Raw genomic sequence first — 14,360 nt, forward strand, 5'->3', positions numbered from 1 at the left:
AAAATATTGATCACTTATTTGAGGGATCATAAAGCTATAAGTTCACGAACAAAAGAATAATTGCTAAAAGTGAAAGATTTCACCAAGGACCTTTAAACGGGTCAAAACAACGGATTCATAAATAATTTGATAGTATATGAAAGCGATGGATATCGCTAAGTTAACTAGGTTAGTGGAAATAACGAGGTTACGTTATTTCAAGATTGCACTATGTAACATGAGATACGTAGACAATTAGTAACCAAAAGGATATTGCCATGCTTTTCTGGTAATACTAATAATTGGTCAAAGTAAAAGTAACGTTTAAAAGATTTCTCAGATCAAATGCATTGAGTTTAAACTCGATGAATTAAGCAAGAAAAGGTTTCGAGGACGAAACCTCTTTAAGGGGGGTAGACTTGTAACACCCCGAAAACAGGTTTGGTAATTAAACCCCGTTAATACTAAAGACGGGGAAAGTACCGTTAGTGGTAAAGTAAACCGGAAAATATTAGGAATCAAGTGAATAATCCTAATATTAATTAAAAGTGAATAAGAGCCTCCAGGAAAAATAGAATGGATAAAAGGCCCGATTTAACGGGACTTAAACTAAAACGGGTTTTTGAACAAGATGAATAACTAGGAAAATTATAACCTAGTTAACTACAAGTCTAAAAATAACTTAAATAGGGTTAAAACAACAAAACCTTATGTCAAACAAAAGTGAGGGACTAATATTGTCAAAACTTAAACTTATATTACTAAAATTAGTGAAAACAAAACCAAATACCCCATAATTGAGTTGTCTGGTCGTACAAGAAGCAGGAGGGCGACAAGGGTTCTTCACCAAACCCTAACTCTCACAAAAATTGATCAATTGAAGGATCAAATCAAGTCCAAAACGAAAATCGAGCATTTCTATGATCCCCATTGTAAGGAGATCATAAGGTATGTAAAATTTTATAAAAATTCTCTACTTGAAATTCTCATGAATTTGAGGAATTCGAAATTGGTTGATGCATGCTTGTTATATGGATGAAATAGGAATATTGTAGTGTTTAGAAGTAAACCCTAGACAAGATATGTTAAAATCGTGCCTAATTCTAGTAAAAATCCATGAACACCATTGAAGGTGATTGTTGTTAGGGTTTTTGATTGCTAAAATAATGTTATGAGGTCAAGAACATGCTTAAATTGAAAGCTGAATTCAAACGGCTCTTGATCAGAATTTACAGCCGACTTGTATTGGCTGTAACGTGGACAAAACATGACAAAAACGTTTGTTTCTTAAGTCTAAAATGTAACTCCAGGGAATATCTTTAAAACCCCACTGGAATCGCATTTTTCGACGAAAATTGAGCGTTTTATGAATTTTTCCGTATCAAAGGTTCAAGCTGCGTTTTCTGGCAGAATTTGCAGCCCATTACGAATGTCCTAACTAAATTTAGGAATTGAGTTATGATCTCAAATTCTTACTGTAGAAAGTATTAAGTGATTAGAAGAATTGCCGATTGGAATTTCGTCAATCGGATAAACGAGGAATTTTTAATGAATTTTTCTGTAAGCTGCAGTCAGAAGTGACGAATCTGATTGCAGCTTAGTAGATGAATTTTTTTACGAATTTTTGGTAAAGAGTTAGATCTTGAAATTTTAACACAAGTTCTAACCCTCCGAGGGGTACGCCACACAAAAAAAAAACATAATTTTTGAAGGCTTGTAAACAGGTTAAACAAGTCACAAAAAACAGCCCATTTTCAGTAATATGAAACACCTAAATGAAATCGTGGCCTACTAGTTAGTATGTAAAATTTAATTTCGTTAAGAGGTCGGATGAAATATGCCTAAGTGAGTTCATTGAACCAAATGTGCATTTGAATATGTTGATAAGTCAATTGAATTTTAAAAAGTCGAACCGACCAATGATTAGATCGAATGAAAATTTTGATATGGACGAATGATAAATTCGACATAAAACCCGTAGGATGGAATAGTCGTAAATGATTATGACTAATCTAACCACCTTACGAAATATGATGATAGCTTGACACCTAACGAGCTAGATGGAAGCTTGTGGATGAAGCGGGTCAAACAGAGCAAGTACGGAAAGAAAAGCGAGGCATGGATGCAAGGTAAGTGAAACTTACACCTTTTAGTAAAATAAATGTTCATCCTATAAGTTTCAAATACATTAAGAATAATTTTCAAGATATGGTTCCCGACGTGAAATAATACGGGTCGGAACTAACATAAATGATAAAAACCATGTTTAATGGTAAAAGAGATAGAACGGTAAATTAGCCATGAAAAGCTAATTATAAAAATGGGTTTTTGAACGGCAACTATAAGTAAGCCTAATGAATAAAAAGAGTAAAACAGATCAAATAGTAACGTGGATACCAATTGACAAATATCGACTAATAAGCACTTGTCGAGTTTTATGCTTACAGAATAAAGTAGCTTATGAATTAGCGTTGCTATGAATTAGCAAATTTTCGAGACAAGTTATTAAAATGGGTCAATGTATTGATCCGAGCCAGGTACGTGTAATTATGTTATAGTTAAAAGTGATTAAAGCATGGATATTGCTTCGTAACATGATTGATTGTTCTATTGTTGACAATTGAATATTGACATATTAAAACACGAGAATTGAATATGTTGGTTGTTAGAATAAAAGATTCGAGAAATTGGTATGGGCGAACACAAACAAAACAGCCAAAAACTTATATGTGCAGAGGCTACCGTAAGTTACGGTACCACCGTAACTTACGGTAGAGGTCAGAAGGCGACGGTAAATTACCCCTGTGTTACGGTGGAACCATAGTTTTCCAGAAGCCACCGTAACTTACAGTGACTACCGTAAGTTACGGTGGAGCCCTAAAATGAATATTGAACTTTGTCTATTTTCTGAAATCAAATCCGTTTTTAAACGTAGTATTGATTACGTGATATTCCTAAGAATTTCTAACATTAAGATTTGTTAAAATCTTTAGTTTTGCTCGCGGCACGCGAAAGATCAAGAGGAGTCTGTCGCGTGGCGCGACAGACTATATTCCGAAATTTTATTTGTTTTTGATTGTTCGATAGTAGAACTTGATTATACTAATATTTAAGATATCGAAACTAACTTTTAAGTTGGTTTTGATCTTAGGTGAATATCAAGAGTACCCGGATGAGGATCAAGCGACGAAAAGAACCGAACACATGAAAAAGAAGCTTCCGCACGTTGCATCATTGTTATTTCTAAATGACGAATCTAATTACATTCTGTTGTATCATTTTCACATTGTAAAAGTTTAAATAAACCCGTTGTAAAAGTTTAAATAAACCCGTATTTTCATAAGTATATGTAGTCATAATTATTTATTTCTTTTCGTAATTTATACGAAAAGCGCTAAATAATAGTACGGGTGTTACAATACAAGTCTCCAAACTTGTTGGGTCTAAATCACATTCCTTTCCGGTTTTCGCCTTCCATGCGATTAAACCGTATTTATCCTTCGAGACTAACCGGTCTAAGCTTAGGCTATATTAAAGACCCGTTAGGATTCTAAGAGGTTATTATAAACCTTCGTTCCAGAATAGGAGACCCAGTAAAAGATACTTGCACTTGCTTGTTGTGGTTATTACTTGCTCAGGTAAATACTTTTAACTTATTTTCCCTTATACGGGCTTGGGGTATGCTATATAAAATACCGCTTGTTCGGGGAATTGACCCTAACTCATTAGTAGTTGGGTATTATCAATGTGACCCGTTTAAAAACTGGTTTTGTTTGTTTTACGCCTTTGGGAGCTTAATGACCATGTCCCGGATATCCTTGGCATCATTTTACGAAATGGCCACGACCTTGACACGCGGGTGTAGGCGTACACCCGACAATGTGTCCATATTCATTAAGGTATAACCGTTGGCTTCCCGCCGCGGATTTATACTATGTGGTGTGTCAATTAACCTTAAACCCGGCACGAACCGGGTGACTGAACGCATAAGAACATGTAATTCTTTTACAAAATTAGATTTTATTAATTATCCCAAGTTATAAAAAGTTTGTGCCTTGTGCATTCAAATCAATTTTTAAAATGTTTTCAAAATGAGTCAGTTAAATTGTATTTACCAGTGTAAACTGACGTATTTTCCCCAAAAAGATTAAGTGCAGGTTCTACACATAATAGGCTGGCCACTCCTTAGCTTCGTTAGAGTCTCGCAAGCTTGGATGTCATTATCTGTTGAACATTTTCTCCTTTTTAATTTGATCCGCCTGTGGATCTATTTCAGCTACAATGTGATACTTAAATATTACACTTTGTTTGGTTGAAATAAATCTATCTTAATGCTTCCGCTGTGCATTATAATTTGTGTTGTTTGACTATGATGATATCAACTACGTCACGATACTCCCCCACCGGGTCCACCGGTGACACGTGGAAATTAGGGGTGTGACAGGTGGTATGGAGACGAGTGCTCAGAGGGGGTAAAATACCACTCAAACTGGTTGAACCTCGCTTGATAGCTATCCGGACCGCGGTAAGGCAATCCATGAAACGAGGACCCATCAGAGATCTCGATGGGGTGGTTTGGGGTCCTGGTTGTAGGCTCGACAGGATCCGTGTCCTCGTCCATATCCATGGCGTGATCGCCAGAGAAATGGTCTTCGGGTCTTAGTGGGTTAAAACCCATGGGTTCTTGAATGTAGTTAGCCGAGTTGAACCGGCTCTGAAAAACAGGAGTGGGGTCATTGAAGGAATGGTGCAAATTCGATCGCTGAAGAGGTATGAATGAAGGTTGGGGGTTGTTGGGCTCATTTTCCGATTGTGGCCCAAAGGAATGAAGATAGGATGGTGAGGAGCTTAGGGAGACGGATCGCCTCCTCGGTTCAATGTAAGTCCTCCAAGGCTCTTGGGGACTGGTGCTCATGGTGATGGATGGTGTGCGCCGGTGGGAAGGTCCGGCCTCGTGATCATGGCCTGTCACTGGGGCCTTGCCTCTTCCTCTTCTGAATCGTGGCGGCATTGTTAAACCTGTCAACACAAACAAAGATAACAACAAGAATATATAAAATGAAAGACAAAAATAAAACCAAATAGAATTTGTCCTATGTTATTTGTCTAGACTCGAGGATCGAGGAATGTGCAATTCGTGTAACTGAGATTAAACACAAAAGGCAAGTGTTTAATTCACTCAGCGTTGGCTCTGATACCAACCTGTCACACCCCGATATTTCCACGTATTACCGGTGGGCCCGGTGGGGAGTATCGTGACGTAGTTGATATCATCATAGTCAAACAACACAAATATAAATGCACAGCAGAAGCAAAAGATAGATTTATTTCAACTGAATAGATTGTAATATTAAGTATCACAAAGTAGTTGAAACAGATCCACAGGCGGATCCAAATAAAGAGGAAACTTTGTTCAACAGACTTAATGCATCCAAGCTTGCGAGACTCTTATTGATGCTAAGGAGAGGCCAGCCTAGTACGAGTAGTACCTGCACTTAGCCTTTTTGGGAAAATGCGTCAGTTTGCACTGGTAAATACAATTTAACTGACTCATTTTGAAAATGTTTAAAATTCGATTTGAATGCACGTGGCACAAAAGATTTTTATAACTTGGGATAATTATATATATATAATCTTGTAAAAGAATTACATGTTTGTTATGTGTTCAGTTGCCCGGTTCATGCCGGGTTAAAGATTAATAGACACACCACATGGTATAGTCCCGCGGCGAGTTATTCTCGTAACCGACGGTTATACCTTATTAATTATAAATGCACTGACGGGTGTACGCCTACACCCATGTGCTAAGGTCGTGGCCATTCTATGAATGATGCCAAGGATATTCGGGACATGGTCATTAAACCCCCAAAGGCGTTAAGCAAACAAAACCAAATTTTTAAATGGGTCATCTTGATAATATTTAACCACCTAACGATTAAACTCAAATGCCCGACCAAGCGGTATTTTATATATCGTACCCAAGCCCGTATAAGGGAAAATAAGTTAAAAGTATTTACCTTTGCAAGTAATAATCACAATAAGCAAGTGCACGTAGCTTTTACCGGGTCTCCTATTCTAGAACGAAGGTTTATAATAACCTATTAGATTCCTAACGGGTCTTTAATTTAGCCTAAGCTTAGACCGGTTAGTTTTAAAGATAGATACGGTTCAAACGCATGATTAAGCGAAGACCGGAATAGAATGTGATTTAGACCCGACAAGTTTGGAGACTTGTATAATGTGGGTAAACTAAACACATTCTGGATTTTGAGACAAAAATGATAAGGTTTGACCCGTTTTGGTCATTTATGCAAACTAGTTACATAAACCGAACCGAACGCGAATAATGCGTAACGGGTAACCATAAGAGTCATATACAGGTTTCCTAAGTTAATATGACTTAAATATGTTGTGATATCAGTAAGATATCTTCTATTATGCCCAAAATGATTTTAAACTCAAACTATGCCCCGTAAGGGCATTTTGGTCATTTAAAAGGTTATAAAAGAGTTTAAATAGTAATCTGAGTTACGGGTCTGATTTAATCAGTAACTATACTTAATTTAATAAGTTATAACAGTAGGGTATCATATATATGTGAAATTTATTGATTATAACCATACTATGCACCGTAGGGGCATTTTGGTAATTTCACATAAGCCTAAAAGGTCAAAACTGGAAATCTGAGTTCAAAACTTTTGCTTACTGTTAAAATATAAAAATTTACTGAAAATATCAGTAGGCATCAAACCTTATATGTTTAAAATAGTTTTAATACATATTATGCGTTAAAAACGCTTAAAAAGGCGATGTGGAGTCATTTCCGGGTTTTTAAAGGAAAGCTGATATTTTTATTATTCCAGAAGGCTTAAAAAAATTTATTTATCATATTAGATCAGTAGAAAAAGGTTTGGTATCAAAAGGATTTGTAAAACTTATTTTATAGCCCAAAAGGGCAAAACCGACAATAATCGAATTAAGCTTAGAACCCTATGTTATGCTCAACCTAAAAATAAATAAAAATCTTCAAAAATCCCATAATATTATTTTATATCAGTAGGTAAAAAGTTTGATATCAAAAATTGGGTTTAGATATGCTATATGCTAATTATGCCATTTAATTACTAAAAAACTTCTTATTTACGCTAATGAGCATAACTCCTAATCTAGACCTCAAACTGATGTCAAATTTTAGGGACAAGTTTATAAATCAGTAACTAAGGTGTCCACTCTTTTATATTTTTAAAAATCACATTTTAAGGTCATATGGGCATAATAGTTAACACTTAAGCAATTAACGGAAACATGCAAGTGAACCGGATAACTAATGAATCAAGTTGTATAATCACAGAGGGTTATACCAACATGAAACCTAGTCCTAATTAAGCTCTAAAGCATTTCTAAACTATGCTTAAACGGGTCAGAACTAAAAGTCAAAGCAGAAGTCAAACTATGCGACTTTCGGTCCCGAACCGAGACTAAACTGAAAATTGTCGGGGTGAACATGTTTAGACATGTTCTTACATTAATTACCAAGTTATTTTAATGATAAAACAGGTTGCATGGCTTCTACATTGCTAATTATGCATTAATTTGAAAATAAGCTTTCTGTTGACTTTTTTAGGATTAACTTTGACCCGACAATTGACCTAGTCAGAGTGGGAATCAGAGAGTACCCTTTTAAGGGTTTATTACCCACATATTTATCCACTCATAGGTATTTTTAATTCGAGATTTGACTGGACAAATTATGAGTAATCTCGAAGTCAAACCTTAATTACGACGGTTTGACTTTTAGCTAATTAACTAAGCTAAACTGAATTAGGAAGGGTTAAGGACACTTACAAGGGTCCTATGCACGATTAGGAAGCCTAAGGAATCTTGTTGCTGATCAAAGGAGTTCCAGAAATAAACTTGTGAAGGTTTGCACATGAATGTGCTCAATGTTGCAACCTTGAAGCTCCTTATATACTCATTTTGATCATCTAGGATCATGCCAAGGAAGTCTACAGGTGATATGAGATGCTTACAAGTGCCCCCTATGCATGAAATACCATTGGGGCAGCCCCTGGTATGTAAAACAAGCGTTCGAAGTCGGTTAACAGCCTTAACAGGCACTTGTCCAAAGTTTCTGTCGCTGTGCTGCTTACGCGGGCCACGTAGACCCATAGGGTCCTCTTACGCGGGCCGCCTGGCCCTCCAGAACCAGCCAAACAAGTTTCATTTATTTGCAATTCAGCCCCTGGTCCTTCCTAACGTGGTTTTAAGTATTTTTCTTGCACTTTTGGCCCTTTAACCTTACTTTTAAGGGCTCCATGACATGTTTAAACGTTGGCAAGTACTTGGTTAACTTTGTAATCACCCGAAAAGTCATAAATTTCAACGTTGACGCTTTTAACCCCTTGCATACGAATTTTATCATAACTTTCTCATACGATAACGAACTTTATGAAATTTTTATCACACACTCTAGTGAGTATAATTTATCGTTACAAAGCTTCGGGTTTGCTAAAAGGTCACTCAGAGGTATACTTTAAACATGTTGACACATTTAACCCCTGTAGTTTGTAATCTCTCACTTTCTCTCATATTTAGCTTCGTATGATCCATGATTTATTCGTTTAAGGGTATAAACATCGTGTAGGGCTATTGTGAATTATATTTATCCATTGTTGACACTTTGAACCCTTATATTCACATACTTTCTCTGTTTGTCAATTTTAGTCCCTCTAAAGTAATCTTTTACATGTTTAACGTTCATGACACGTGTCGATACATTATTGGACATGAATTTTCGAGGTGTTACAAACACTCTAAGGGTATAATTTTTTATTACACGTGTTATTTTTCCACTGATACACATTTTATGCTTTTTTTTTACGTTTCCTATGTATGAGTCGGGTCACATATAAGTACGATATACTTTATATTTTTATCCAGCTACAATGCTATTGAGTTAAATTGAATACGTCAAAATGTGCGTGTTTTCACATGTTTAACGCATTACATAACGCTTCGACTAATCTATTCGATCTTTGCAATGTACTAGCGCTGCAACGCACGCGGGTTTCCCACCGGCTTTGCCTCCCTGGCCCCCGTACTTTCACGATGTTGCAATTTTAGCCCCTTGACTTTGGTATCTTCAAAGTTTCATAAAATTGCAAATTTAGTCCCTAAACCTTCTACTTTGGATTTCCAAAACCACAACCTCCTCTTTCAAACTTTGTCAGCACCAACCGTCTACTTTGGTTTTCCACCATCACCCCCTTAGCTCTTACACAGTTACGCCACCAACCCTCTTCTTTTACATTTCCACCAAGACCCCTTAGCTCCTACACATTTGCGCCACCACCCCTATACCTTTACACTTTGTCTTTTTTAGACTTTGTTTTTTTACCCCTTCCACTATTACTACATTTTTACACCCGTCAAACTTAAAAAAATTGCAATTGTAACCCCTAGACTACAACTCATACTTTTGCAAATGCCAATGCATTGTGTTTTTCGAAATGTCTTTGGCTTTGTGTCTTCCTTTGTGATTTACACTTTTTTCAACTGTCTTTTACGCACTGCGTTTTACGAATCATGTTTTGTCTTACTCTATGTTCCCACCCGTCACGCGCCGTCGCAACGCGCCGCGGGCAAAATCCTAGTTTTTTGAAAGATGAGAAGTATATATTCGTCCTAGGGGTTTGTATTGTATATGTCGGCTAGAAAACTAATCCCCTATGATGCCTTCATTCGTCCCTTTTTTGTATGCATGTGACAGCTCTTTTTAATTCCGTATCATCCAAGAATTGCCAACTTCCTTTTTTTTTTGTAATCCACTTTTCCAGCCCATCAAATATTAGTAACCAATGATTAAGCCCAACAACATTCTCATGCATAAATCGTTGAATTGTTAGAACTCCTGCATTTACTACAAACAAACAATAAGCTTAAATATATTAACTCACTAATTAATCACATTAAATATTTCAATTTGCAATTCACATTCTCTCGTATCACTCATATATCATTTAAATTCATTCAATTCAATTAAGTTAACCATTACTTTAGTATAAATATATTTAAACTCATTTTTATTTCAATTACTACTAATAACGTATACATAAACTACACTGATCACATCACCACACTTATCTTTTTTCGTCCCGAAAAAAATCTTTTGCAATGAAATCACAATCAGAACATTGGCATCTAATATATTTAATTAATTATTAGCAAATCAAATCACACGTTAATCAAGATTGCAGGTATACGGTCCACTTAAACCTAAACGCCAGCTTCCAAGCCCTTATTCACAATTCATTTAAGTTCAAGTAATTTATAGTTATCTATGGACCTCACACTCAAAAAACTATAACGCCACCTAATCCCGTTTCAAGCTTATAAGGTTAAAAGATATGTAATCTACCGTCTTATATAAAAAAACTCTTATGCTATTCCGATTAAATATATGATGGATAGATGGATGATATTGCGAGCTTACATGCTTTTGCTTATGATCAGTTTAGCGGACATACGCCACACGAGTCACCATCCCATGGTTAATGCCATAAACTTCACATATTTTTTATAATTCCACCTAGAGGGTATGTACTGCATGAGTCGCTATCCCCGCGGCAATAACATAGGCTTCGTTTTTCCTTTTTTTTTTCAACATGTGCTCAAATGAATGGATGAAATTTTTTTTTTCGGGCGCCACATTGTTTCGGATTTGTTTTCACAAAAAGAAACAGGTGTGCCAATTTAATCGGAAAAACTTATAAGTTTTTTAGTTATGACGTACCTCTTATAGTCTCTACAGTTTCAGTTTTGTCACAGTTCCTAAGGCGAGAACCCACAAGATTCCTAATTTAAGGTATTTGTAGGTCCGTGTTTCGGGACCGAAACCGTGATTTTCATGTTTATGTTCATAGATGGAAGAGATAAAGAGATGATAAACAAACAACTTTGCATTAATTCGGTAGTAAAACATTACAAGTCGGCCCGATTACATGATAACCGAACTAATACCAAAGAAGTATACATCCAGGGAGAAATCAAGTGGTGATTTCTCCCGGTGAGGACTCAAACCTCCTATCACACTCTTGCACACACTTGTGCTCTCACTCTTGTGTTGCAAATGACAAGGTGTTGGTATTTATACCAAAAACAGGTTGCACGGTCGAAGGATTAAACTGACTGGTCGATAGATCATCTGTCGACCATCCAGCTTTCGAAAGATACACACATACCTCGAAGGATGCCATATCCTTCGAGGTCCATCTTCAACCTTCGATGGATATCTTTCGAGCTCATCGAAGGATACACAATCCTTCGATGCCTTATCCTTCGACACCAACATATACAACCATAATTTGTCTAGCAAACACACACGGTCAACCGAATAACCCTCTCGTTTGACCACTTCAAACGAGCGGGTCTATACACGTTCGATAGACCGTTTCACTAACTATTACAAATTCAGCGTAAAATAATAACTAATCTATTCGACAAGCATCGGACACAAAATCTGCATCAACAAATTCCCCCTTGTCCGTTGCTGTCGAATGCTGAAAATGCAACTGCAATCAATCTTCAGTCAAGTATTCATCTTCTCTGTGTTGACAAATTCCCCCTTGACCGATGATCCAGGTAAGTAGTATCTTGATGCTCATTGTATAATATTTCCCCCTCAGAGTACGCGCATCCGTGTTGAGTGTTGTGCAATTTCCTCAAAGGACTCAATTGACCGATCTTCCGCTGATCTTCCAATACTCCAACCGGCATTTGATAAGGGTTCCATTCTTTAACAACTGTATCGAGTCTTGATCTTCAAGCATACTACATTGATAGAGATTTCTGGTAAACTATCTTCTGTAAACCGTCTTTGTGGAATCGACCAAGTAATGCACTTTTCTGTGCAAAACATTCCACGCAGAACCCCCTTGTCTCACCAGAAAATCACAAACTCTACCACCTGTGATTGCGTTTAGAATTTTACCGAAGAAATTCAACAAATGAAAATTTTTATCCCCCCATTTCTTTGGTAAGATCTCTAAACCTTAACAGATTCTTTCCACTTCAAAGAAACTGTCGTCAAATGTTCACCAATTCCCTCCACTGAGCGGAACTGTCATCAATCTTCATTGAATGTTCTCGGTTCCGAAAATTCACGAACATGACTTTCTTCTTTGCATAAACTAGTTGAATAAGAACGTCCCCTGGTACCCCGTAGGATCTGACTTGTATCCCCCCAAAGACCAAAGACTTTGTGAACTCGTTAGGACCGGTATAGACGTTCCAGGTTCATACGTTCATCTTCAAATGCGAGAATATGACAATAAACAAAATCCTTTCGAACATTTCCGAATAACCGGTAACAATCATAAATACTGATGCGCGGAAGCGAACATATCGTGTTGTTTTTGGCCCATAATAGTCGCGTTACTATTTTTGCCATTTCATCGGTAACCGTGACTACCCCACAATTTTTCAAACATCAAGTTTTCATCATCTCTTGTTTTCATCATGCTGCATCACCCCGCACGCTCCCAAATTCATACGAATTTTGACGTTGACATTTAGAAGCGCGGTTCAAATCATCTTCGCGAACACCCGACCCCACTCTGCATCAAAAACCTTTGTTCCAATGTATCCTTTTTTTTTTAATATTTGCCCAAAATTTCACACCAAATGGGCCCAATAGAAAAATCTAGCAAAATATAACTTTAGGCGCTAGATTTTCACTTTGATACACCTTGTGTGGACGCGACTCGGCTCGGTTCGACTCGGTTTTGACACGGTTAGGTCCGACTCAAGCCCGACGTCACGACATTCCTCCGTCGTGCGCCCCAGAGTTCGACACGCGAAGCACGGAGTGCCACAAACCCATTCCCGTTTACACCTCACCATGACATCATTTTTATATATATTATTATTTTTTTTTATTGGACCTTTATCACTAACCACCACTTATAAAAAATCTGATTGGGCCAATCTTTTGACCAATAATCTTCAAATGCACATGGGCTGTTGGCCTGTTTTAATTGAAACACAATGATTTAATTGTTGCACTTGGGCGGTGAAGGTTAGTGGTTCCTCGAATTACTTGTACGAAGGATAAGGCTTTGATGAAAATTTGAAACATCCTTCGAATTATTTATGATCTTTCGAGGTTCTTAGATGATCTTTCAAATCTGATCCTTATCGACAAGAAACAATAAGATGATCTATCGAAAGCACAATATGAAGAAACATCTGATCCTTCGAAAGAAATAAGTTGGATCTTTCGAAATTGTTTCAGATTTTGATCTTTCAAAATAAATTTTGATCTTTCGAACTGGATCCACTTGATCCTTCGAGATACTGTTGATGAACATGACCCTTCGACAAGAACTGATGACCTTTCGATGTCGTTGAGGAGTAAAGGTGATTGATGTGACCCTTCGTAATAGTTGAGAAGTAATGGTGATAAAAGTGACCTTTGAACAGTTGGTTGACCCTTCGAAACAAGCAAATGATCTATCGAAAATTTAGATGATCTTTCAAAGTTGAATCTGATCCTTCGAACATGAAAAATGATCTTTCGAAGTTCTTCACATCTTTCAAATTATGAAGATGTGAAGAACATCAAGAACACAGAAAACTGTTAGATCTGCAGATTTGACGAAAACACTTGTACACGATTTTTGATGAAGAAAACTTGAGTATTTTAGAGAAAAACATAAAACCCAACACTCGTTTTATCACAGATCTGAATATTCGGGTCCAGATCTGAGTTTTTCTCATTTTCACCATTTTTACATCTTGAACAAAAACCCATAAAAATCACAGATCTAGAGCACATGTGACTTAGTAAACGGTTAGTTTTACTAAATCGGGCACCATGGCTCTGATACCAATTGTAGGTCCGTGTTTCGGGACCGAAACCGTGATTTTCATGTTTATGTTCATAGATGGAAGAGATAAAGAGATGATAAACAAACAACTTTGCATTAATCCGGTAGTAAAACATTACAAGTCGGCCCGATTACATGATAACCGAACTAATACCAAAGAAGTATACATCCAGGGAGAAATCAAGTGGTGATTTCTCCCGGTGAGGACTCAAACCTCCTATCACACTCTTGCACACACTTGTGCTCTCACTCTTGTGTTGCAAATGACAAGGTGTATTTATACCAAACACAGGTTGCACGGTCGAAGGATTAAACTGACTGGTCGATAGATCATCTGTCGACCATCCAGCTTTCGAAAGATACACACATACCTCGAAGGATGCCATATCCTTCGAGGTCCATCTTCAACCTTCGATGGATATCTTTCGAGCTCATCGAAGGATACACAATCCTTCGATGCCTTATCCTTCGACACCAACATATACAACCATAATT

The sequence above is a fragment of the Helianthus annuus genome, chromosome 9 (assembly GCF_002127325.2).
Source record: "Helianthus annuus cultivar XRQ/B chromosome 9, HanXRQr2.0-SUNRISE, whole genome shotgun sequence".
Lineage (NCBI taxonomy): Eukaryota > Viridiplantae > Streptophyta > Magnoliopsida > Asterales > Asteraceae > Helianthus > Helianthus annuus.